The sequence below is a fragment of the Corvus kubaryi genome, unplaced genomic scaffold, assembly GCF_017639235.1.
Source record: "Corvus kubaryi isolate FWS band 111438036 unplaced genomic scaffold, C.kubaryi_AGA036_p1.0 37357, whole genome shotgun sequence".
In the NCBI taxonomy this organism is placed as follows: domain Eukaryota; kingdom Metazoa; phylum Chordata; class Aves; order Passeriformes; family Corvidae; genus Corvus; species Corvus kubaryi.
The window spans coordinates 15,023,173-15,048,887 of NW_024581117.1; positions in this window are offsets into that span (position 1 = coordinate 15,023,173).

Below are 25,715 nucleotides of genomic sequence, written 5' to 3' on the forward strand. Positions count from 1 at the left end.
TTGAAATGTCAAGGCCAATAAGCATATTTACATACATGCAGATGACAAAATTATACATAGATTAGAAAGAATATATGGGTAAGTTAATGGAAGAAAAATTCACCGAGAGCAGTTATAAAACATATATATTAGCTATCTCTGAAAGTCTCTACTGAAATCCACTGATTTTGGTTTTCACATTGAACTAGGGGTTTGCTTTGAGGATACTTGGAGGAGAGAATTCTTTAGTAGTAGTCACTAAAAATATGTCAGCTTCAAAAACATATTGTAATTGCTACCATGAAAATGTATACTGAATTGCTTGTAAATCAAAATTTCATGCAACACTATGATCAAGACCCCGTCAGTGGATATTAGAAATAAAATGTAATGCAGATGGTAAACAACTGTGTATCTAAAAATCAAAATAAAAATGCACAGTTAATGCAAATTGCCACGCATGGAGGAGAATGACTGAGGATGATTACAGAGCTCTGTTTCATATTTTGAAGTAATAACCTTTGGGTAATGCATTCCTGCTGTTCACAGAAAAAGGTACATCACAAATTGTTCACAACCCAGTACTCAGACAGAAATAAAAAACCCCATTCAAAACACATTTCAGAAATATCACAGTCTCTCTCTGGTCAGATTCCATCAGCAAAGCATGAATTTCTAGGCAGGTTGTGTTCATCATCATCCTGCATAAGCAGGATCCTCATAGCAATCTGAGTGTCCCTGGCTTCCCTTGCCTAGCGATGATGGATGCATTTTCTGGGTGTGGGACACAATTCCAACAGGTGTCAGCACCCTTTCCGAGTTCCTGCATGTGTATTAATTTGTACACTTCGTATTTGCAGTGGTAAAAAAAGACAGGGTCTGCTTTCCATCCCAAAACAGTAAGTTTGAGGAGAGGGCAAAGGCAGCAGAATTGTAGGGATGTGTTTTAATGAATAAGATCTTGTTATAAATATAAATACAAATACCACAAACAGATATCTCATGGAAGAAAGAATGAATGAGAGGGGAAAAGGAAGGAACAGTAATCTGAAGTGGTCGGGAAAACTGCATATCCTCATCCCTTGAAATGGAAACAAAAGTAGAAAAGAATGCTATAAAGTCAGGGGTTTTAAATAGGGAGAACTGCATGCTTTAAAATCATAGTACCCATAATTTTAGTGATAACTCTTTTTGTAGTGAAACAGGCTGGTTTTGCTAATTTTCTGGCAAGGAATCTAGAACGAATGTTCTGTTAATACAGTGGAATACAAGAGGCATCAAAACAAAAGAAATGTTACAGTAATAATATATTTGAATAGACTGCATTGCTATATACCATATTATTAATGTAGCAATATATTGCTATGTGGTATATCAAAGGGGGACAACAAGGCTGATTGCTGAATGCAGTCCAGTATTTCGTATGATGTTCAAGTCATCCAATATCTGCCACTAAATTACAAATACTGTTTTCACCATCCCCCAGTTTCTGGATGAAATCGGGGGCGTACTGTCAGAAATACTTCATTGATCAGCTTAGAGACAAGGATCTCTATCCTTGTTTATTTCACTTTTTCAAGGACAAAAGCAATGAACTGGGAAGCCTGAGCCTAAAAACTAAACAAAAAAAAGGAGTGACTGATGGGATAGGAGGAGAAAGCTAAGCTGTTGGTTTGATCCTTGTGAGGTAGCCAGGGCTGGGTAATACCCAGGATGGTTAAACTATACTCTAACATCTGAAGAAAGTAAGTGAGAAAAAACCTGTCTCGTGTTGTGCTTCACTTCTTTCCTCGTCTACTTAAAGTACTTTGTGTATTGGCCATTAACAAACGTTCCATTAACAAAAGTTTCCTTTAGTAAATCTTAATGCAGTGTCTTGAAAAAAGCTCAAATCTGTGGAAGGTATCTTTTCAGCTTTATACCGGCTAGCGCTTGTATTTCAATGCCTTAGAAAGCCTCGAGCAGCTTTGAGAGGTAGCAAGGGCGATCTAGCACTTTAGTAGCTCTAAAATCGGTACCTGAATCAGCTGCAGAGCAAATACCATCAGCAGAAGCAAAGAGGGAGAAATATAGCTCCCTGCTCGCTCAATTCCCTGCAGTTAGAAGCTTTCAAATGAGACAGACAACCGGAGACGTTCACAGGAAAGTCGCTGAGCTGAGTGAGAGGGCGTAGCCTCCCCTCGACCATCTTTTATTAGGAGAAGGGGAAAGGGGAGGACTGGGGGCGGACCCGGGGTGAGCGGCCAATCAGACACTGCTGAAGAGCCTGAGTTACATTTGGCTTTGCCCGCGCTCGGAACAAAGGAGCTCGGAGCACGTGTCTTTGGGAGGGGGAGGGGAAGCTCAGAACAGGCAGCAACACAAATCCATTCACCTTTCCCCTGTAGTGCTGAGCTGGGAATGCAGCTGTTCTTCCTTGCCTTGTAAGCAGAGGTCTCCTGAAGTAGGCCAGAACTTTTGGATGTTGGATTACTCCCTTTTACAGCTGCACACTTGAGAGCCCAGCTCTCAGCCTGAATGTGTAGCCTGGATTAAAGTAGTTGCTGACAAAAGTAATCAGCTGAAAGACTCGTTTGGTCCAGATCTCTTTATGTTCAGGTTTCTTGCTATTAAGAAAAGGTAAATCCACAGGTGTGCTGAACTAAAAGGAGAGTCAGACAGCTTCCGGGGATCCTGAGTGGATGCACAGCGAAGCAAATATCAAGGGCTTAATCCAAGTCTGTGAAATTGCCAGCCCTGTACATTGCCAGCACTGAAACCAGAGTCCTTGAAGCTGACTAGTTGGTTATGTAAAATTCTGGCAGTGCTTCCCAGACGATCATCTGTAGATGTTTGCAGCTACAAAAGCCTCAGAAAAATTAAAGGTTTCTGTGTGGGCACTTTTGCATTTCTGTATGCCTATATCTATCCTGTATGTTTTATTCTGATAGCTCTCAAGTAAAAGAGCAAGTAAAATTTTAAGCAGCTGCCCTTTATTATAGCTGCTACCTTGGGGCTCATTCCAATGCTCATTGAAAGTCGATGACAAAGATCCCATTACCTCTAATCATGCAGGATCAGGGCCTTTTATGACATGGTCAATCCTGCTGAGCATGTTTTCAAAGAATATTCACTTGAATTAGAGCATGCACTAGGCTGCGCTAACTCATTTCTGCATTAGCTCTTCCTAAATATTCTGGTTCAGGCATGTTGGTAAGCAGGGATGTCTCTCCATGGAAACAGATGTAGTTGAGTAAGCATTGCAACAGGATCTTGGAAACAAGTTTTAAATTTATGACTGTTCATACAAAAAAATCTGTGGAAATTCTTCCTAGCAAATCATGCAATTCATGGATTCAGTGAAGTCGGAGGTTTAAACCCCAAATACTTACTGATAATGAACTGGTCACATGCAGGCCACAGACAGGGAATGATCCACCCATCCTGTGTGGAACAAAATTACTTGTCAGGCTGTTCACTTACTTGTACTGTCCCACCCTCAACAACAAAAAGCAAAATAATACCTAACCTTCTAAAAGATAACATATTTACTTCCTAACTGTGAACATGTATTTTTGGAGTATAGCCTTTGTCCATGGAGGTGGCAGCTTCTTGCTTCCTCTTAGTAGAATCTACTATTTTTTACTGATTTTGATACTACTCTTCTTAAAACTGCTGAGTTTATTCAGACCAAAATGCCTCTACAGGAATTCTACATATGTCACATACATTACGTTATTTCAGGAGGGAATGGAAAAGAAAAGAAAATCCTCAGCAGAATTGCTGCAGAAACCAATTTTTGTTCTTGGCTTTGTTGTTTTATATCCTCTGCTTCATTGTGGCAGGAGAACTGAATGCAAATGAGAAAAAACAGCCCAATCCCAGACACCAATTCTATGGGATTTAATTTAGGAATTGAAACCCCAGCTTGAATTTTTTCTAGGAAATTTGCAAGTCAGATTTTTTGAAAAATACAGACTAAATATTTTTTTTTCCTAGGCAGAGGGGTGTTTTGGCTTTATCTTATCTACAATTTTTTTTGCAGAGGCTGGTGATAAAAGGCCCCTTGCTTTGAGACTGTTTATGGGGATGTGACATTATCTCTCTGTGCTGCTCTCTCTCTAGGTTCTAGCAAAGTGCTTTAGAAGTCCAGGGCTGTCTCCTCTGCTCTTTTGAGAATGCAGTTTCCTCTTCTTTTCTGCCTCTTCTTTCTCCACCTTGGCAGAATCTGCCATGCAAATAGTGCACAGATGAAGGGTGTCTTCTGAAATCTGTGCCAGTATATTGTATCTTTTGTAATTAACTTAAGACAATAGTGCTCTCTTCTAGGAAGGAATGTTTTTTTCACCCTGCGTTTCTAATGTTTTACACTTCAATCAGAAACAACAGAAGCTTTTGTGGGGAATTATTCTATAGTGTTACAAGTGTTAGATTGTTTCTTCAAGGTGATTCTTTATATGGGGATGCAGATGCAGCTGTTTCATTTGAAAGGCCTATTAAAATCTTTGCTCACTTTCTAGCTCTGGAACTGGATGAATTTCTATTCAGGTCTCCTGAGCTGGGAAAGATGGGACAAATGTGTTTGCATTTTAAGTAACTTCCACCAGTAAAGCTGATACACACTGAGCTCTGAAAGTCTGGAAAGGAGATGATACTAATTTTGTCTGGGTCATCTCCATCATGCAAGTTGATAGCCACTTTTCTTGGTAGCTGTTTCTGTGTACTAGACACCAGTTCCTGGGGTGTGAAAAGCCAGACTTTCTCATCTGCTGTTTGAGAGTAGGCCTCTTCCCAATTTCCATAGCCCTGCTCTAAATTCCTCATGCACTCATTTATTTCCCTGTTTTGACCATATCCTTTCCCTCCAGCAATAGTACGGGAACTTCTGCTTGATCCACAACCACTAGTTTTGTAATTTTGCTACAGTACCCTCCAGCCAGTAATTCATGCAAACATATAATGTGCAAATTGGATTGGTTTTCATGGAATAAATACCAGTTCTACTCTCCATTAAGTGTGAGATTAGGCTGTTCAGTAGGGATGAATAAGCACTGGAGTAATCTTCCTCGATTTTGCTGGGTCCTGTGGAAGCCTGGAAGAACAGGCGAGGCAAGCCCTTTGGGAGCAGTTGTTCCTGCCTTTCTGCTCAGGGAGGGACTAAAGGACTCTGCAGGTCCCTGACAGCTCCAGGCTCTGTGAATTTGATGATGACTGTGTTTCATTAATTAACTTGAGGTTTTGTTTATAGATAAAAGCAGCACACACTGTGGTAAGACAAGCCTAGACTTCAGAGCTTCCCCTTTTGAACCAGAGCTAAGAGAGGGGATAAACTTCCTTCCCTTTTTACCCTCTCAGAATAATCTTTCTTTCCCCCTTCCACACCTCCTACCTGTACCAGCTGTGCTCAGGGCAGGACACCCTCTTTCCCTGCTTTTTCTGCATGTGATTCTTCATGGGCCAATTCATGTGTAAGCCTGTCCAGTTCTGCCCTAAGAGTTAAACAGTTTCCTGTTGCACCTGCCCTGCTCCTTTGCCCCCCTAGCTGCTGAGGGTTTTAATCTACCTCAGAAGAGGGAGGGATTTTTTCCTGGACTGGTGTTTCCTGTGGCTTGTGCCTTCCTCTTAGCTGGCTTGCATGTAATTCTCATCTGAAGGGTTACTTATTCTAGCCAGAGTGCCAAACAGTAAACAGTCATCTTAATACAGAGCTGTCACAAGTAGTTTGGCAAGTATCCTAAAAAAATACAGTGTTGTTAAAACATTGTCTGCCTTGCTCACTCACCAAATCTTTAAATGTATCTTGTGGGTTTTTTGTTCTTTCTGAACATTTTTGTGGGGTTATGCTCTCTGTGATCATCTCTTAGACTTTGCACCTCTGAGACACTTAACTAATACAGTGTATTAATGTTGGAGTATTGCTACCGTAGCAGTGGTTCACACAAAGTCCAGAAAATCTCATCCCAGCTGCTTTAGTGATCCCTTTCTGAACAAAATGCAACTTCAGTTTGGTTATTTAAATTACACTGCATGCGTACAATATAGACCTAATTGATAGGCATTGGCATTTATGAACAAGTCTTATGAAAATGGTTTGAAGAAAGGAAGCCTCCTAAACTGTAATCTCTTTTAGGTTCTTCATGAAGTGGTGCCCTCATGTTTCAAGGCAATTTAGTGCCAGTACTTTTAGTGTTTAAACTAATCCATTGAGGAAAGCCAGAGCCAAATTGTTAATATAATAAATACTGAAAGCAGATCATTTTACTCTTTGAATCTATTCCTACAGTGCTATACAAAGACTCTTCCATTGGTTATTAAGAATTTAGGGCATGGATGAATGTCAGTGGGAGTATGTGGAAATAATTTCTTTGACTTCAATTGGATTAGTATCAGTTTCTTATGAAATAATTGTAGGAGATCACTCTGTAGGAACTGTTGGGGAAATTCATAATTCATAGAAATATCAGACTAAAAGGAATAAATACCAAGACCACTTCCTTGTTGCTAGAGACAGACAAGTGAGATACCTTCCAGAAGCTAACTAAGAAATACATCTCTTTTAAAACATTCATAAAATGCTTCAGACATGCAACATTAATAAAATCAATGTTCATTTGGAGCTTAGCTTTACTGAATCAGGGCCTGGTCAATGTCTCTGGATTATGCAGATCTGCTGTCGCACAGAAACCCTGTCGGTTACTGCATTCAAGGTAATAATTTGCAGAAACTTCATACATTATGAGAAAAATAATTTAATGATAGGCTATCAGATTGTTTCCAGATGCATGAGCAACTGTACTTCGTTGAACCTCTGAGAAAATGGTCCCTCACATTAATAGCCCATAACTAAGCATCTGTCAAATTAGTTAATGTTTAGGTATTCTTTAAGATTTCTCTTCTTTTCAAAAAAATAGTGATTGATCTAGATTAAAGTAATACTTTTCCTGAAGGAAAAAAAGTTATGTCAAGTGTTGGAGAGCTGGTGTAATTACCAAATTAAATCTGATTGCATTTTTTGCTTTGCCGAGTTCTCTATTTTTAGGAATTACATTTATCACTAAAGAATCAAAATACCAGTTATTGGTCTCAAGTGACACAAAAGCAGATGCTTCTGTCTTATAATTCAATAGATTGATTTCTTCTAATTTTTGATCTCTGATAGAAATATATACACTATTCAGCCACTAAGAGTGTTTTTGCTTCATCCTTATTTCCTTTCAACCCCCACTGAACTTTAAAATAGCCATGGGGCTGTCCTCAATTGAGGAAAAGATTGATTTTTCATAGCCAGAAAATACTTTTTATTTACAGCTGAAGAGTATAGAGATAACGATTTTTTAGGGACATTACTTAACATTTCCATGTAATTGAGTTTGAAGAATGTTTAAAATAGCTCTGTAATTTTGAAGCACTGTTGGGAGAATAGGAAAACTCATGTAGAGGTTTTTATAGAAGACGAAGACTCAGCTGTAGGTTTCTTTAGCAGTATATTAACTGTATAATTAGGTGAAAGCAGAGACTCATTTTCTTTTCTACTAGATTCTTGGCAGAAAGGAATATTCTGTATTGGTGGTAGCATTATGCAAAAGAATATATATCAGAATTCAAACAATTTTAGTTTAATCCATATTTTTTAAAATACTTGCATTTTTAATATATTTTCAAAGATTCTCTGTGCACCTTCATTTCTATTTTGCAAGTCATAATGAAGGTGATAATCATTGCTCTTTCACGTGAATGGCAATGGACAGCTAACATTTTGGTATTTGTTTAGGCCAAGGCTGGCCACGTAGAAAAAAAAAAGTGTTTTCAGCCAACTCTCTCTTTTTCTCAATGTAAAATGGAGCTACTGTAGTGTCAGCATAATTCCAGACACCAAGGTGGTTGGAGAAGAGCAGGTCATCAAAATTCCTGGAGAACAAGTTATCACATTTTTCCTTCTGCCATTTAGTGGCCTTTGCCTCCCTCTGGACAGGTTCTTCCATCTCCAACCTGTTGGAGCAAGCTCTCCAAGAAGAGGCTTTCCCCCAGCTTCACAGAACCTGTCCCCTCATCCTACAGTGTCTTCCCTGGCTCAGAGCAAATTGTGCCTCCATGCTGAAGCAGCATTTCATTTAAAATCTTCCTGTCCTTCCAGTGTACTGAATCAATACAGACATTCTCAAGAGTTCCTTGCAAAGTTCCTGCTCGGAAATGCCCAGACCTTTCAGGAGGGTTTGTGTTCTCCAGTGTGTCCAGGCAGCCCTGTGTAACAGGGCTTGCTGAACTCTTGCGCTGGCCCCCAGAGCCAGGGTCTGACTGCACAGCCACTGATGAATGAGCACTGCACAGCCTTTCCCTCTCTGGGTTTTAAGCAGGACGTGTCAGGCACTAGTAGAACCCTGCATTAGTACAACTTGGGGACAAGGTAAGCAGCAAGGTGTGTCTGTGTTCTTTGTGTGTGCAGTTCAACACTGCTTTAAAACAATAAAAATGGAGAGTAAGGGGAGGGGTTTTTATTTGAGTATATGGCTAAACTTCACTAAGAGGTTGTGTTTCTTCAGGCCAAGTTCAATACTAGAAGCAAGATTTAATCAATAATACAGCTCTGCACAGGTCTGATTGATTGATTCAGCCTTTCATGTACTCATGAGATGGAGGAATGAAATACAAAATGTTCCCTGGAATAAGCAGTGGATGGTCCTTTTCAGGTAAATGGCTGTTCTCTCTCCTTGGGGCAAAGCCCCACAATGCTTATTCATATGATCTATTATTCTGTTGCGCATTACATTGTCTCATAAGACAGGCTCTCACTTCCCACATCATCCTGGTGATCATTCACTTCATCTGTTCCAGCCTCAGTTCCCCTCTACTGAACAGGAGAAATCTGAATGGCACCTTCTGTTTTTAAGTGAGTTTTCCTCTGGGTCATGGGCATGACCTGATCTTTACAAACAGAATTTCAGAAAAAAAACTTTGCAGAGTTTCTGCATAGCAAAACTCTGGAAACTCGGGCTGGTGAAGTATCAACCCAGCCCTGGATACTGCTTTCTGTACCAGATAGAAGTCTTCTAAGATTAACTTGAATTTTTCCACATGAAACTGAATTTAACTGTGCTTATGCAACCAATTTATGCTGAAATATATATGTAAACACAGTACAAGGAAAAAGACACTTCTGAAGGGCTTCTGAGGATATGTATAAATTGGTAAGGGCACCCTGAAGATGATACGCACATTATGTAAGGGCAAACTACTAGTCTCCATACCTTTGTATAAAGATATGTTATTAATGGTTATACAATAATTTATTTATAGTATATTATATAATGCTCTTTGAATTCTGGTGACAAAGACTTCTGTGAGTCCCATATAGGCACTAGGATGCACTTCAGTTTGGTTCATTTACTGTTTACTGGGATTTCAGTTCTGCTCTCCTCTGCCAATAGTTAATTAAAAACTTCCATATTACTTGGCTACTACTGAAAGAATGTAGCTGCGTGGATAAAAGTTCCATCTCTGCAAAAGTTGTGATATTTTTATTCACAATGTTCCCTTGCAGTTTTTCTCCTCTGTGTAATATTGGTGCTGATATTTTTATCTCTGTCAGCCTTAAACTCCAGAATTTTATTTGATAGTTTAAGAGCATTGCAAGATTCAAAAAAACCCAACTAACCAACCAAAACCAACCAAGGAGGGGTGGCTTGCATGCAGAACTTAAGATTGGCAAATAGAGTTTTATTTTATTCTGGTTATTTTTGTTCTTATTACTTTCTCTTTGTTTTGGATATCTTCTTTTTTTAATGTCTTGTTATGTTAAGTATGTTCAGCAGTGTATACAGCATTTGAGAGGTTTTTTAAACACACTCTAAATTTTAATTGAATGGTTAGCTTTTCTGCCAGTGTCAGTATCTTTCTATGTGCTCTGAGCTAGGTAACCATCTCTGGTGGCTAATTCACTAGGAAGATTTTTGTTTAGCCTTTAAAATCCAGTTACTAGAAAATGGCTTTTGGAATAGAAATAGGTGTTGGTGAAGTTAAATTAATTTCACCTAGTCTGCATTAAAAATATCAACTACATGAATCAGTGCATCTGCTTGATTGGGTTTTATTTCAAATAAGAGAGTAATGGTTAAACAAAAAAAATCTTTCACCACTGCAGACCACTGGTGGAACACTAATCATGTTAATGAGAGAGTATTGTCAGAAATAGCCCAAATCAGAACTAGGTTAACCATGAAAATTGTGTAACTGGGACTAATTTGCCTGCTGTTCTCCTGGGTTCCTCCCTTGGATGTATAGACTTCAGTGTCTTGGGAAGAGGAGGTACAGCTGTCTACATTTTGTTCATCTTATACAATGAGAAATACCTGATCTTTTTGGGTTTTTTTTTCCTAAAATGTCCTGATTGTGCCTGTGCTTGGCCTTATTTGCAAAGCAGATAAGTTTTCTGATTTGCCAGCCCTTCTCTGGCAACAGGGAAAACTCAGTGCAATTCCCAAGTACCACCAGGCAGTCATTTATTTGTTTATCTGCCTACACCAAAACAAATCCCAGCTGGTGGCAGCAGGTTGGCGTGGAGCCTTGGGCGGGCACATATTCCTCCTAGAAAGGTTATTAATATCCTTGAAGTAAAACATGTATTGAAATGTCTTAATGGGGGAGAAAAAATAAGTTTCTCTTGGAAAAGTAAGCTTCTGTTCTAAACATTTGCTGAGTTATCACTGCATAGCAAATCTGTCTTGCTAATTGACCAAGCTGTATTTATATATGTGTCAGAAGTACCCTGCTACAGCAGAACCTTGAGCTGTGTTCATAATGTCCAAAGGTCTTGTTGGGGATGAAGGTCACTCAGCATCCCTGGGTTAAAACATGGACTTTGTTTCCTTATTCCTCGTTATTCATAGAACATGCTGACATTTTTTTCACGTGCCAGAGTTATTCTTTAATAGATTTCTCCTGTGTGAAGCTTCTTTGCAATCTCAAATGTCAGCTACAGATCATCAGATTCATTTCTAAAATGAATTTTAATGTATCACAGTTCCTTCTCCTTCTATTTTTACTTCACTGTCTCGAGCACAGAGCCTCTAGATACAAGATACTATCCAAATCCTACCTTTAATCTGTTTGTGTTTATGTTCATAGTGTCAGTTAACATTAAGAAACTGTACATGGGCTTAAAAATATATTTTACATAATCACTAAATATCATTAAACCTTTTCTTTGTAGAAGCAAATACTGTATCCCCTCTCCCCCAAGAATATACAGAAGATTATTTTTTCAAGTAAAGATACAGACAAGCCAGTGGACATGCTATACATTTATATCTACTTTGAGCTGAGGATACAGGAGTGGCAGACAAGGAAGTGGAGTTTTTTGTGTGTGCGAGGAGCTTGGGGTGTGGTGAGCAAGGAGAAAGGACCAAACTGGGAGCCAGTGATATACAGTGGGAACGCACACCTTGAGCACGACAGTGAGAGGCAGCTTTCACTTGGTCAGTAATGTGTAAAGGCTAGAGAGGAAAGCAAACAGATTATTTCAGACAGGAGCCTGGGAGAAAGACACTGATAAGGAGTTGAAAAAAAAGTAACTGTGAGAAGGAGCCAGAGTAGAAGGCATGTGGTTTGCTTTTTACAGGAGTCAAGAAAGGAGAGTGGGGTCTGGCAGCCTTCCTCATCCTCCACCCTGAGCAGCCTCTGGAGCCCACCAGGATGGCAACTGCCTGGCAGCTCTTCTTTCCCTGGCAGAGCAGTCCATTGCCTTTAGCCACTCCTAATGCTGCTGAGTACTGTGGCTTTGAAGGTTACTTGGTTGGGTTTTTTCCTTTAAAATTTTAAAAATTTTTTTAACTCCAGCTTGGAGTGCTTGTGTTTGTTTTTAATATCGTATTGTGAAGAACAGTCAAAATCACTCTAAGAAACAGATGAAGCTATTGAGTAAAAAACAATGGTAGATATTTAATGTAATGATTTGGATACATTTGGGTAGTAGCAAAAGATAGCCAGTCAGTGCATAATAATTATTTTCCTGTTTGTGTTAGCACAGCCTTGTACTGTCACACTTGTAATTAATGTTACCACTGAGGTGGAATTGTGAAAAGGCTGTGCCAGCCAATTAAAATGGTAATATGACTTCAGAATCTGTTTGTGATCATATCGATTCCTTTAATGGAAAGCTTCTCTGTGACCTTTTCCAAGCACATACTGTACTTCTCACACTTTTGTAGATTAATCTTGTAGAACAGTATTTTAAATTGTCACACAGTAGGCTTGTAGAATTTTATAAATTGCCTAAAAGATGATAAAAGATACTGTGATTTTGTGATAAAGAGCATTAGAGCACTGCCAGCAGATCATGAAAAGTGCTGCTGAAAGTCTACTGGGAATCCCCCATGGCAGAATGAAAATCACAGTAGAGCAATTAGGAAGAGGAAGATGTCTTTTATGACGACACAGGTATTTGTTGTGGTGGAAAACTTGTTTTAAAAATGTAATACAGTGTTGGCTATCAAAGAAAATTTAGAATAAGAACAATTTATAGTTCATAAAGTATAAAAATATGAGTAAAAAGACTGCTTGAGATTTGGAGGAAAGCAGTCACTACAGCGGACTCTGTTAAATCATAGAACGTTGGGCATGAACTTCATTCCTCAGATACTCAAGTGTGAGAGATAGAGCCTAAAGCAAAATTCCACACTGAAGCCCAACACCTCTCAAGCTTTGCAAGTCTGAACCTTCAGATAGAAACCAGTGAGTTAGGTGTGATGGGATTTGACTTTTCTGGAGAGAGAAGAATACTTGGGGAAGGGATTGTGCAAATGGATTTTAATTGTGATGAAAAAATGCTTTTGAATCTCATAAGGGCAGGAAATTAATGTGCTGCCAACCTTTCTGAATTTAATGAGACTCCTTGGCTCACAGAAGAGAGGTAAACGTAGATGCAGTGCTTATTGACAACTTGCTTATTTGAGTCACCTCTTCCTCTTTCAGGAAATAAGAGGAATGTACACTAATTCCTTAAGTATTTCTTGATAGGTGACAGGCTTTGCCTTCCAAGCTGGTCAGTAGGTCCCTTAGCCTTTAGACTGCTCACACTGCTGTGCATGCTCTTTACTGGGCGATTCTCACTCACCTCCTGCATACTCCTTGAGACCAAATTGAGGCTGAGTCTTCTCTTCAGAGCTCCCTTAAAACCTGGGGTTTTTCTAAGCAGTCTTTACTGGCAGCTAAACACTGTCACCTTCCCATCCCAGTATCATGATCAATCACCTCATCTGGCATGGCCTGTGGGTGAAGTAAACCCAAAGTGAAAGTATTCTGATTGAGGCCTGTGGGTTTATATGGGGTTTATATTCTTCATTCACTGGATATTTGATTTTAAATTCTGAGTTCTCTAAACCATCACAGTCCACTCAGTCTTTCCTTTCATTTTTTCTTTGTATTGCCTTGTCTCCTTGATTATCAAATAGCTGTAATCAAATTTCTGTAATCAGATTTCTTTCCGTGAAATACCTTGGTACTTATCAATAAGAGCTAGATCTTCCAACTCATCATCTTTGTGATTTTTCTTAGTTTTGAGTATTTCTCTGATGCTGGAAAGGCTGTGCTTGCATGAAGGGAAATAAAGGGCAGCTTACTGGGCAGTGTGTGTTGTGAGGTTTGTGCACCCGCTGCAGGTGTATGCTGGGCAGGCAGTGGGTGGCCACATGAGCTGTGAGCTTGCTGGTTGGTATTTGAGATGGACTCCCTGCATTGCTGCTCCCACAGCGGGAGCGCCTGAGGGAGACTCACGGTAGCGGAGGTGGTTCTGCCTCTGCAGTGCAGTGTTCTACATTGCACAGATGTGCTTTCATATGCATTTCCTTTGCAGCAACGATGACCAAAGCCTGACCAGAAGGCTGGAATTTTGTCTTGTTTCCCATGGTGAGTGTTTTTTGGAGAGACCTCATCAGAGACAGCTGTTTCCTTCCTGTACATGCCTCTTCCCATCCTAGGCAGAGGCAGATGAAGAAGCTGTGGTGGATGCCAGACTGCTTTACTCACCTCTTCCCTAAAGGGTACTAAACCCATCTGGTGAGCAGGGCATTGTGGAAGCACATTTCTGTGTGCAGGGAGTCCCTGAAGGAACGCTCCTGGAGATTCATAAATCTCAACTGAAATAGTCAGGAAGCCTGTGGTGGCCCAGAGAGGCCACAATGCTGCTGGCCTTGCTCCAGACAGGTAGAGATGGAACTACACTGGTCTTGTCGGGCTTGCTGTGATATCTTGTGGGCATGCATTAGTGCCATGTGGAAGGTCAATTTACTTTGCTTTTTGATGTTCTTCCCCATTGTGTACGATAATGAGTACTCTGCTGTGCATCAGCAGAAGTGGTCTGATAACTTTATCAACATGTTTCACTTGCTGGTGCAGGAAGATGCGTGTGAACATAGAGGAATGTAGGAATTATTTGGATAGTGCTGGAGAGTTGTTCAGCATAGCAGGCACAGAGGCTTATCCTTATGACCCGTGCATAAACTAACAGCCCTGTGAGTTTTGTCACACAAGGGACTGTGGGGAGTGTGCACGATAAGACCAGAGGCTGGGAGCAAAGAGTAAGATTGAATTAAGTAATAGGGTAGGCACACCCAAGTTTTGAAAACATCATAAATACTGAATCAGCCGAATGTAAGTATATCCCTTTTATTTGAATATACTCCCAGGCTACATATCTTGCATTTTATTGAGCTTCAAGTCTGAATTTCTGCTAAGAAGATCAAGATTTCCTTGTTGGATCAATTTCCCATGACAAATTGTCTGGTTTATATAGCAGTGCTACAGCTCTGGGCTTTGCAACCTTTGTCTGTGTAACTCTTGGATCTGATGACTCTGCCCTATTAAAGGTAGTATTAGTGAGTCCTTTCAAAGGTTCTCAGATCCACCCCTGAAGACTTTCTGCTTCTGATGCTTTCCACGTACAGCTGAAGTCCAGTTGAATGAACACATAGATGTCATGCAGTGGCAGCAGACAATGCTTCCACACCTTGGCTTTGCAGCCACATGGGAAGCCTTGGGAAAGCTCATGAGCTGCACCACCTTCTTGAGCAGCTCTCCACCTGTTCATATGCCCTCTTTAGAGTTCTTTCTACATCAGTGGGCGTTAATGATGGACAGTTTGCAGCGGGAATAAAGTCCCTCCTTGTATCCCGAGTGGCCAACGGGAGATGTGGTGTGAGGTCTTTGACTTGGTGACTCATTGTTTCCAGAGGCACCTGCTCACCAGGTCCATTTGAGGCAATCTGGAACAATCTCTCAGCCCACACAACTGTTCTCGTGGATATGCAACTCCTTGCTGAAATTTTAGGATAACTTGGTGTAATAACTGAAGCACAAGCTGGCCAGTCTCCAGTCTGGTGAGCCACTCTGTCAGTCAAGTAGAACTCCATTAAACTATCAGCTTCTGGTTTGAGTATTCCTATATGAAAACAGATTTTCTCTCCAATATTCACAGGTTTGACAGAGAGCAAAATATTTCCATTTCCCCCAGCAAACAGCTTGTCCTCATGTAATGACAGTTTTCCATCTGCAAGAACTGCCTTTTTGATACCGCAAACCACCTGAGGTGAAAATGTAACTGACTTGCTTTGCTGTAAACCTGCCAAAAGTAAAATTATTTTTGCCTGTAGCGAGAACTGTTTTCGTGCCAGTGTATTTTCCAACTTTGCTGAAAGTTACATACTTCTGATTTTATCAGAACAGAAGAATAGCTGTAGTGTATCTCTTGGCAAATTAGCCTATTTTATTGTGAATCAGGGCAGCAGTTTCATTTGGGACTTCAGGCTTCATATTCACAGAAGAAATCTCTGGTGTGTCAAATTATGCCTTGTCAGTACCTGAAGCTGAGATTCTAAATCCCAGGTAAGACAGAAAAGCAGACCCATTTCTGGAAATAAAGGGAACTGCAAGTTTGCATTTTCAGTTCCTTTTGAAGTCAAGGCATTTTTGTTTTGATTTAGTAATACAGATTTAAGTATGTAATGCATTCATTTTGGAAATATTTGACCTGGAGAATCATATGTTAGTTAAAAGTGCTCCAATTAGAGAGAGAGATTTCCACAGCACAGAAAAAGGACGTGGGAGAAAAAGAAAACAAAACTATTTATGTCTTTAGAGGTCTGCATTGTGGTGTTTTGGCCACCATCATGTTCTGACAGACTCTGGGGCTGATCTCAAATATAATTTTTTTATTTTAAAATAATACAGTTTCACGATGTACTTAGAATTGACTTTTAACAATGACTTATTTTTTCCATGCACTGTGATTGTCCTTATATTAGGAGATATTTAATAAAAAGGCATTACTTGCCCTGACCTTGCCAGCATTCCAAAGGATTTGACAAGTTGTATCTTTAATCCAGTGCAGCGTTCTAAATTCTGAAGAAGTTATTTCTTGTGTGCCTGTGCAAACTTTGGCCAGCAAGGGTACTCTCAGAACAGAGTGCACACCACAGAAACCTGCAGGCTTCTTCCTGCTCTCTGATCTAAACTAGTGGCGCTGCTACAGAGTTTTCCTTCTCAAAATCTTGCAATTTTAGGAATATGTTGGTGTTAGGTAAAGCTTCTTCCTTGCCGTGCTTCTTATTTATGCAAAAATCCATCTGCCATGGTTTCTTTATGCCAAGCAACCTTGCCTTTTCCTCCTGTTACCCATGACAGCATCTCACTTGCTCCTGCTTAGTTATGTTATTGCCCAGGAAGGCTGTTCCCCCTCAGAAGGCAAAGAGCTGTGACTTTATCCTTGTGCTGCTGCACACTCTGTCCATGCCCTTCCTGTGCTCCCTGAATCCAGGTGTGCTCATGGTGGGGCTCACGGGTACATCCTGCGCTCCTGCTTTGTCAGGTTGCCCCCAACCTCTGCCGTGGTCACAGAGGCTCTGATAGGAGGAATGCACTTGAAGTATCTTTCCTAGTTTGTTACTGCTGCAAGGATGGAGAGTTCTTAAATGCGGTTTTATGCAGTGTGAAATACAAAGTGAGAAACATATGAATACAAGATATCCAAGTATTCATCACAGTTGCTTCCTAGAAGAAAAATATTGGTCCCAGTGAAATCAGCATCAGTATCAGTGTCTCTGTTGATTTTTGCAGAGTTGAGAAAAATTTCAGCATGGAATAATAAGCCTTGGCTGCCTCTTTTCCTGGTTCTATTTGCATTTCATCGAGTAATGGAGTATCAGCTACAGCACATTAGAAAAGCCAATCTATATTCTGACCCGCTATGGACTCGGTAATTTGACAGCATTTTAAGTCAACATTACTTTAAAGTATTTTTAATCACAATAACATGAAAAATAGCATGGATTATTATCCCACTAGGAAATGAATGTGAAACTGTGTAAAATGGCAAGACAGTTAAAAAACCCTAAACCCTCTGCTAGAAGAGACTCTCTTTAACAATATGCAATAAAGCTTAACTCTGTGACAGTCTAGAAATTGACAGTTGAATAATCTTAAAATAATACGGTGAGAGCTGTCCAAATCTAGTCCATCAACAACTGCTGGATACCAGGCGCCCTAGAAAAGGCGTTGCCATCACCCAAGTTGTAACAGGCATTCAGAGCTTCAAGATAAATCAGTGCAGTAGTGTTTGCATGATAAACATGCAGACCAGTGTTAAATCGTGTCTCGACTTCTATTGAACCAACTAAAATGTTCCCCAAATTAAAATATTTAGAACAGAATATTGTGTAACAGGAAATTAATTAAAAGAGACATTCCACATATTGATGTATATTATATACATAAATCATTTTGAAAGTATTTTGAGTGTCACACTGGATATAAGCAAAGAGACATTACATTTTCTGTGTGAAAGAATTATTAGGCTGCAGCACCAGATTGGGGCTGTGGTTGTTTTGATTTTGACAGTAAATCATTTCAATAGAGATGGAATGCAGAATGTTTCAAGCCAAACCTTTAGGGAAATATACAGGCGCTGTCAGCATATCCTTAAATATTCTAGAAAAGAAAAACAAAATTAAAAAATGAGAAGATTCATCATTAAGAGACGGACAGTCTCAGTCTAGAATTTCTGCTGAAAATAAAACTGCTGTGGTACTAGTACCAAATTATAAAGGTCACAAAGGTTTTTCCTTGGATCTGTAGGTCTAAATGATGGAACAGTAATGCCACACTTGCCTTGGAAAAACCAGCAGTTATACATAGGAGAAGTTAGATTAAATAACTTTAATATGAGGATCCTTAAATATCTGGTGGTTTTAATGGGGCTGAACTGATGCAGTTCTTACCTCAGTACACAGCATTTACATCACTTGGAGCAGTTGCTTCACTGTTCCTCAGTGTTGCCTTGCAAGGCTGTGCTTGTTCTGAATCAGGGTTCAGAGGAAGGTCTGTGACTCTGTCACAGGCAGGGTGTTTGTGTATTTTCATAGTAGCCTGTGAAGACAACACAATAAACCTCTTCTCTTTAAAATAAAATTTTAGTTTGATGTCAAAGTGGTACCTATTTAGCAGCACAAAGTATTACGCTGCCAAGTTGTAATACATGATAAAAGCAGAGATTTAATGCACTTTTCACTGTTCTATTCCAGTCAATTCCTAACAAAAAATTTTTTTCACAAATCGTTATAACACAGTTCCAAATACATGTAGTTGATCTATTGAGTAGCTTTCCAGCAATACTCAGCTGGTTTTGGGTGCCTTGTAAACACATTCTGACTTTTAAATCTAACTTATAAATCTGTCTTGTAAACTGCAGTTGTATAGTAGAAGTCCACTTGCTCAGTCTGTTTCCATTTTGGGCAAAATTTCCCTCCCTCTGGAAGCAGAAGAAATGTGGTTTAAGTGTTCATAAATACATGCCCTTGTGGAGGATAGTCCCCATATCCAGGGAGAGATCTGGATGAAGTTACTGTTGGAACCGTGGGCCATGTTCACAGACTCAGGCATCTTTTGAAAATCCCGTTGTTTTCTCCTTTACCGTTCTCTATCTCTGTGTGCTGTTCCAAATCCGTAATTCCTTCAGCCACAGATTATATCAGTACGGACTTTTTAACTCTGAGGTTTGCATGTATCATCTCAGGATTACATAGTATTTTTGCTTTCTTAAACCTGTGGATCAAGAATCACTGTTCTTTTGTGATTGAGAGCTTTTGTATTTCAATTCTGTTTTAACTACGAGTGGTAGATGAAAAATGATGAGAACTCTGTATTCCTACATGTAAAGCCAGCCTTTCCTGCAAGCAGTCTGTGCTCTGATCTGCGGGCTCCACAGCTGCCATGGCAGTTGTTGTTGTAGCGTGCCTAGCAAAAATCAGTGTGATCTTCATGATCTGTTGTTCAGCAGCAGTATCCTGTCAGTGTCAGTGACCTGAGAACTGAACTCTGTTTTTCTTATTTTCTTACAGGCATTTAAAATGAATCTTTCCATGTAATGTGTAGGGGATCTTTATTGTCTTACAGCCCACACCCCTGGTAACATCTTAAAAGCCTTTTTTTACTGTAGTAAATAAAAACCAAAGTGGAACTTGGGGCTTACTACAAACTGTTGCAAAAAAACCCCAGAAAATTGCTGTTAGAAATCTCTTCTTCATGTTTTGCAGATGTCATCCTGCATTACAGTTCTGCCAGTCACAGTTTGTATGTTTGTTTGCAGCTGACAGATTTCAGAATTTGCGTAGAGCCGTTGCTGTCATAACCAACCATAGCACTAGATGGTTACAAATCCTTGAAAGTATCCTCTCACAGGTAACATGGTTTTGTGCTTCCTTTTCCCAATACCTGAAACCCACGTTTCTTTGATTCAGGTCTTTATTTTCTCAGAACCTTTTATTCAAATACATTTCCAGTATATCCTTACATAGAAAAGTTTTTGGACTTGGTGTTTATAAAGCTATTCTGGATCTGTTCTCCTGGGAACAGATCATTTTTCCCCTTGTAAATAACTGTCACATTAATCTTTTGTTCTTTGGGGATCCATCTTTATTTTTCACTTTGAACAAAATCAGGAGAATCTGCCTTTCATCCAGAAGGAAAAGCTGTGATAGCTCATTCCTGCCATTAGTAGCATTTTGTGCTCATTTACCTTTCTTGTGGTAACTGCTGCATTGGACTGACAGGACCAATTGGACCATTGGACTTGACAGGACCTTGACCAGCAGGTCAAGGCAGGACCTGCTACCTGCCTGACCAGTGACAAGTTAGGGCTGCCTGTACTGCTCACCACTGCAGGAAATTGCTGCAATCACAGTAATAGTAGGTGAGAGTTAATGAGTGTGTCTGTCTGCTTGGAAGAGTCTTGGGCTTTGCTTGCTTATTTGTTTTCTGTGGTAGAATTAATGAGGACACATGTTCATTTGGGCAATATCAATAAGGTCACTATCATATAATCAGTCTAATAAATTGTGTTTTTAAAAGTTTAATCTTAGATGGAAATAGATGATAATAAGCTACGTAGAGCTACAGTGATCACTGCTTAGTGGTAACTGATTGATGAGAAGTGGTGGGAGTCTACAGAAGCAGTTTCCAAGTGTTTAAGTGGTGTGTGAGAGTGTGAGAGCCTATCAGTGGCCTAGGAGGTGTATTAAAGGTTGTCAGATGTCTTGTTCTATGTTCTATGTTGATTACAATGGGGGATTTTTGCAGCTACCAGAGAAATATTTCAGTTCTGCTGTTTTTCTTGTAATTAGCAGGTTGGTGTGGGAAGATATCAGTGGGACATAAGTGATGTTTCCTGATGTGCAGGAGGTAATGTTTCTGAGTGTAATCAGCAGCTTCTTAAAATGGATTTTGCAGCCATGATATGACAAGGTATCAAATTAAAGCACTTCAATAATTTAATGTAGTTTATTTCATGTAGCTTCCACATATTACAGAAGGATTATTCATTCACTGCATAGTCATTTCAAGGATTTAAGCCAAAACAAAGCTCTGTATGTATTCAACAAAGTATGTATTCCTTTTAGTTAGCACTGAAAAGTAGCTGAAGATTTTCCTACATGAGAGTCAGGTTAATAACCTAATAATTAAATAATTTTATCTTTGTGGGTACACACATAATAGTTTATAAACTGGATAAATTGCAAATACATAAGGCTGTTTTCTCAACTGGTAAAAAAAAAGTATGATTTGCAGTGGGTTCATGTCTGTGAATTAGTATGTGCCCATTGTCCCAGAAATCTTAGTATCCAGATAGAAATGCCATCATTTATATCAATTCATGTATATAACAGAAGATTGTCAAAGATGGAGTAATCATCTGCAAAAAGGCTGCCTAAATATTTCAGGGCCAGGTTGAAGAATAATAGTAGGGAATGTGAGTTCTCAGGGACTCTAAGTAGGAGGATCTATTTTCATCCTGATAAAACTGCCACTCCAGAAAGGGCAATTGGAGATACCTAGTTATTAATTTATGATCTAATAAGGAAGAGCCTTCAGAGATGGAAGACTACCAGCGATGAAGTGGGAGGTCACAACTCTTATGTCTTCAGCCATTCTGCAAAAAAAGACAAACTCTCTTATTGGTGAGGCCTCTTCATCTGTAGGCAGAGACTCAACCCTGGTGTGTCTCTCACTGTGACACGCACACATGCCCCAAGAAATTCCCATTGCATTCAAGGGTAAATGATCGTATCCAATATTTGGTACCGAACTGGAAACACAGCACATACTGGAGCTAAAAAGAAAAAAAAAGATGGCAAAAAGGAGAAAGGGACGAGGGAAGGACATGCACAGTCTGGGATACCATCCTTCCAGAACTTGTCACCCCACACACTCAAACTGGAAGGTGTCTGGAGGATTCAGAAAACATCCAGTGAGCTGCTGAGAAGGACAGAGGAGATGCTTTATGACTCTGCTACTATGAGGAGCTGAGCAAGAGGTGAATGAATTTAAAGCCCCAAGATAGAAAACTGCCACTAACAAGAAGGCTGGAATAGCAGCTGTCTCAGGAAGGAGAAAAAATATGAGGTGGAAGGAGCAATGGAGATGGTGCAGAGAGCTGGAGGTGTTCTGATCCAGAAACTGATGAGAACCAGGAAGTGTGGGCCTGAAGTAAAGCCAAAGTGCTGTACCAAAGGAATTCAGTGGAAACAGAACAGAAGTAGCAGCTGTCATCAGGCAGCAAAGAGAGCTTGATTTGTGGCCTAATGAAATGTTCAGGGAACATGTTAATTGACTAAAAAACTTTAAAAATGCTGAATGAATCGGAACAGGCCCAGTAGTTCTGAAGGACATTAAGGGGGTATTATGGGGACAGGAGCCTTCAGTGTTGGGCAGAGACAGCTTGTGTGGAGTTTAACCTTAAACACCATGAATGATGTATCTGTGTAGGGCCAGTTCTGCATGTGCTGACTGATGGACTGAAGACAATGAGGCTGCCTGGGTGCTAGATAACCTCATCTAGGCTGCCCTTTGCCAGCTGATTTGTCAAGGTGCCTTCCAGCCTGGTCTATTCTGCGATTCTGAGCTGTGTAGCTGAGGTCCATGTAGGTGGGAAGAGGCAGAGGTGGGATATTCTCCCAGAACAGGCAGTGTGCTGCAGGAGGAGCTGCCTGCAAATGGGAGCACCTCCCAGAGGAGCCAAACCTAAGCATCCTTGCGGACTGTGGCAGCAGGAGGGGACGCAACTATGAAGGCTTGCCTTCACAGAGAAATGTGAGAGGCTTTAGGAGAGCTGCCAGACAAGAAGCAGCAGAGGATTACCTAAGGAACCACAGAGAGAGACCATAGGCATGACTAGAGACTTTCATTTCCTTATTGACCCTGAAGAAAGAGACTGGTTGGTGCTACCTTAAGAGGGGAGATGCCTCTAAAAAGCCATCTCCTGTGCTCTATTCAGTAACCAAAGCAGACAGCATCTAGAAGGCAGATGCCACCTCTTCCCATCTTATGACTACCTGTATTCATTTTCATAAGGTCCACAGGTGTTTTTCCTTCCATTTAACACCTCTATACCTTTAATAAATAGTAATACGTGAATGGACCTGTGTTTTTAGGGTAGGTAACAGGCCACAACCCCATAAATTGAGTCATGCTTTTATCAGTTAAGAATTAGAAGAAATGAGGTTCTTTGTAAGTCTTAGGTCCTACAGGGATTTCTCCTGAATTTTGACAGTTCAAATCAATCAGTATTTTACAGCATTTTAACATGCATCCAGGTATGTGCCCTGCAGAGGAATTGAGGCAGTGGAGAAAATCACTGTGCTGCAACTCACACAGGTTTTAAGTGTGCTTTCACCCTTCTCTTACTGCAGGAATGAAAGGGACCACAGGAATATTCAGAGCATGATCCCCAGTGCTCTTCGTCGCTTTAACTGAAAATGTTCTTCTACAGTCGTAGGAGTGATATATTTATGATCATAATGGCTCACATTTCATGGTGAACATATTTGGGGTGATGGCAATTCTACTAAATACAGATTTCCTCTAAAAAGGTTTAATGTTGACTCTTAAAAGAGAGAAAGCATGTTATGGGAGCAGATGGTGTAGCTTCTTCTTGTTCTTGTTGCTCGAGTGGAAGGTTCAGGAACGATTTCTTTTTTGAGGACCTGTGCTTTCTGTGGGAGTGCTTGGTAAGCCTGTGCTCTGTGCTTGGGTTTTAATACATGACACGGGATTGAAAAAACTGGACCTTTTAGGTAGAATACCAAGTCCTTCAGAAATCTGTCTTTTTACTCTCTTTCTACAAAAAGAGTAAGAAACAACTGCTTAGGGCTGTTTTGGTGAATATTTAGCTGTTTCTCTCAAATGTTCTCCCCAGGAGGTAATGTAGGAATGTCATCAGGTTTAGTGAGCCCCCGCTGGGCTGAGGGCATGCAGGGAGCACCAACAGGTACACTATGGAGTTAGCACAGCTCCAGGGATATTGGAATGCTGGCGCCGAGCTGCAGGGCTGACCTGGAGCTGTGCTCCTGGGTGATTTAACCTGCTTTCCCAGTAGACTCAGCGTACACTTGGAATTGGAGCGTGCTCCAGGTTTTTTATGTATGTTTTAAACCAGCCCTTCTTCATGAGCTTTCAATCCCATTGATTTCAGTGAGAAAAAAGGGTGTGTTTCAGTATTCTTAAAGCATACAGTGTAATTACTGGAAATGGTTGTTAAAGGAGGTTGCATTCCTTATGCTAGCATTATCTTGGGATAAAATATAATTATAGTCATAGAATTACTAGGAGAAGTTACTTCAGTACTACAAGTGAAAGACATAGTAATGAGGAGGTGTATTAGGTGAAATTACAGGAGAAAAATTGTAAGTGGAAACAGCAGACTATTTTCATTTTTAAATAGAATTACTTGTGTGTGTTTCTCTTGCACTTGTTAGCTACCTGCTTCTGGGTGGGAATATATCTTTAAATGGTTTTATAGATACAAGTAAAGCAGCTAATTTTTTCTTCCAAGAATTGCTAGAGAGTGTTTTAAGTAGGAAAACTCGATTTCTATCTCAGTTTTCAGATTCTTCTGTTGAAATGAAATTGTATCAGAATAAATTATTATTATAAGCTAAGAAGCAAAATTTGTTTCTTGAAATTAGTATTAGTGACATATAAAACAATGAGAAAATAAACACAAAATGTGTAATTTACAAAATGCAGTATTCTCTAGTACTTTGGTTTTCTGAAAAAGCATTTGCATCTAAGAAGTGGGTTTCTATGGTAGGCAGGAGGAGTATTGTACTGTTTCCTATCACTAAGCAGCAAGGTGCATTTAAACACACAAAGAATGTTTTTATTTCTTATGTCTAGATATTAAAACCAGTTGAAAATACATGTATTTAAAAAATGCTTGCACTGAAAAAGTTTTCTTCTGTATACATGCATCCAGTTTTAGGTTCCACTTCTTTATTGCTTTTAGTGAGTGCTATTCCATGAAAGACATTCCAGGCACATTATTATTGAGCTATACATTTGTCATAGGTTAGCAAGCATAGTCCCGGAAGGGACGTCCTTGCTAAGGGGTGCTTACAGTTTCCTCTGGGAACTGATAGAACCTATCAGCTGGCCAGTTTGAATATGGACAATTCTCTAAGCCACTTAAAGTTGTGATCACCTCTGTGATCCACATTTAAGAATAGGCAAACTCCCCCTCCAAGCTCTCTCTCGTTTCCGGCGCTGGGACAAGTGGCTGCAGGCCCCGTGTGGGGGCCAGCGGGCTCGGCCAGGCCCTGCCTGGGCCAGGCCGGGCCGGGCCACGGCCATCCTGAAGCCATGGACCTGTTCCAGCTGTGGAACCCCCCCCACTGCCTTGCCGTGGGCAGCCGGAGCGGCTCGGCTCTCCCCCCTCTCCACTGCGATAAGAAAAATACAACATTCCAGCTGCAAAGCTGCAAGGCCGAGGTGAGATTAACCCTTTTTATTGCTGTGAAGAGCTGAAAACCTGAGGGAAGAGAGAGAGGAGATGCTTAAAGCTGAAAGTCTGTTGTGAAGCTATGATATATCAGAGTATCCTGTTGTAATTTCATGAAGATATGGGGGGTGGAGTGTTCAACTCGTGAGCAAAAGCACCTGCGCTGAGATAGGCAGATGCTGACACAGCTGTAATTTCATGAGAAGTTTGGACAGGGAGAGATGAACCAGATGAGGACTTTTGCTCCAAACGGGAAAGGAGAAAACCTCAGTCCGTAGAGATGAACCAGATGAGGACTTTTGCTCCAAATGGGAAAGGAGAAAACCTCAGTTCCTAGAGATGCTCCCAGAGATAGTCCTAACGATGAAGATGATGAAGACCCTTTGCTCCCAGGGAAGGAGAAGGGCCTCTGTTTTTGTTTCTGAACGGCTCAACCTTAAAA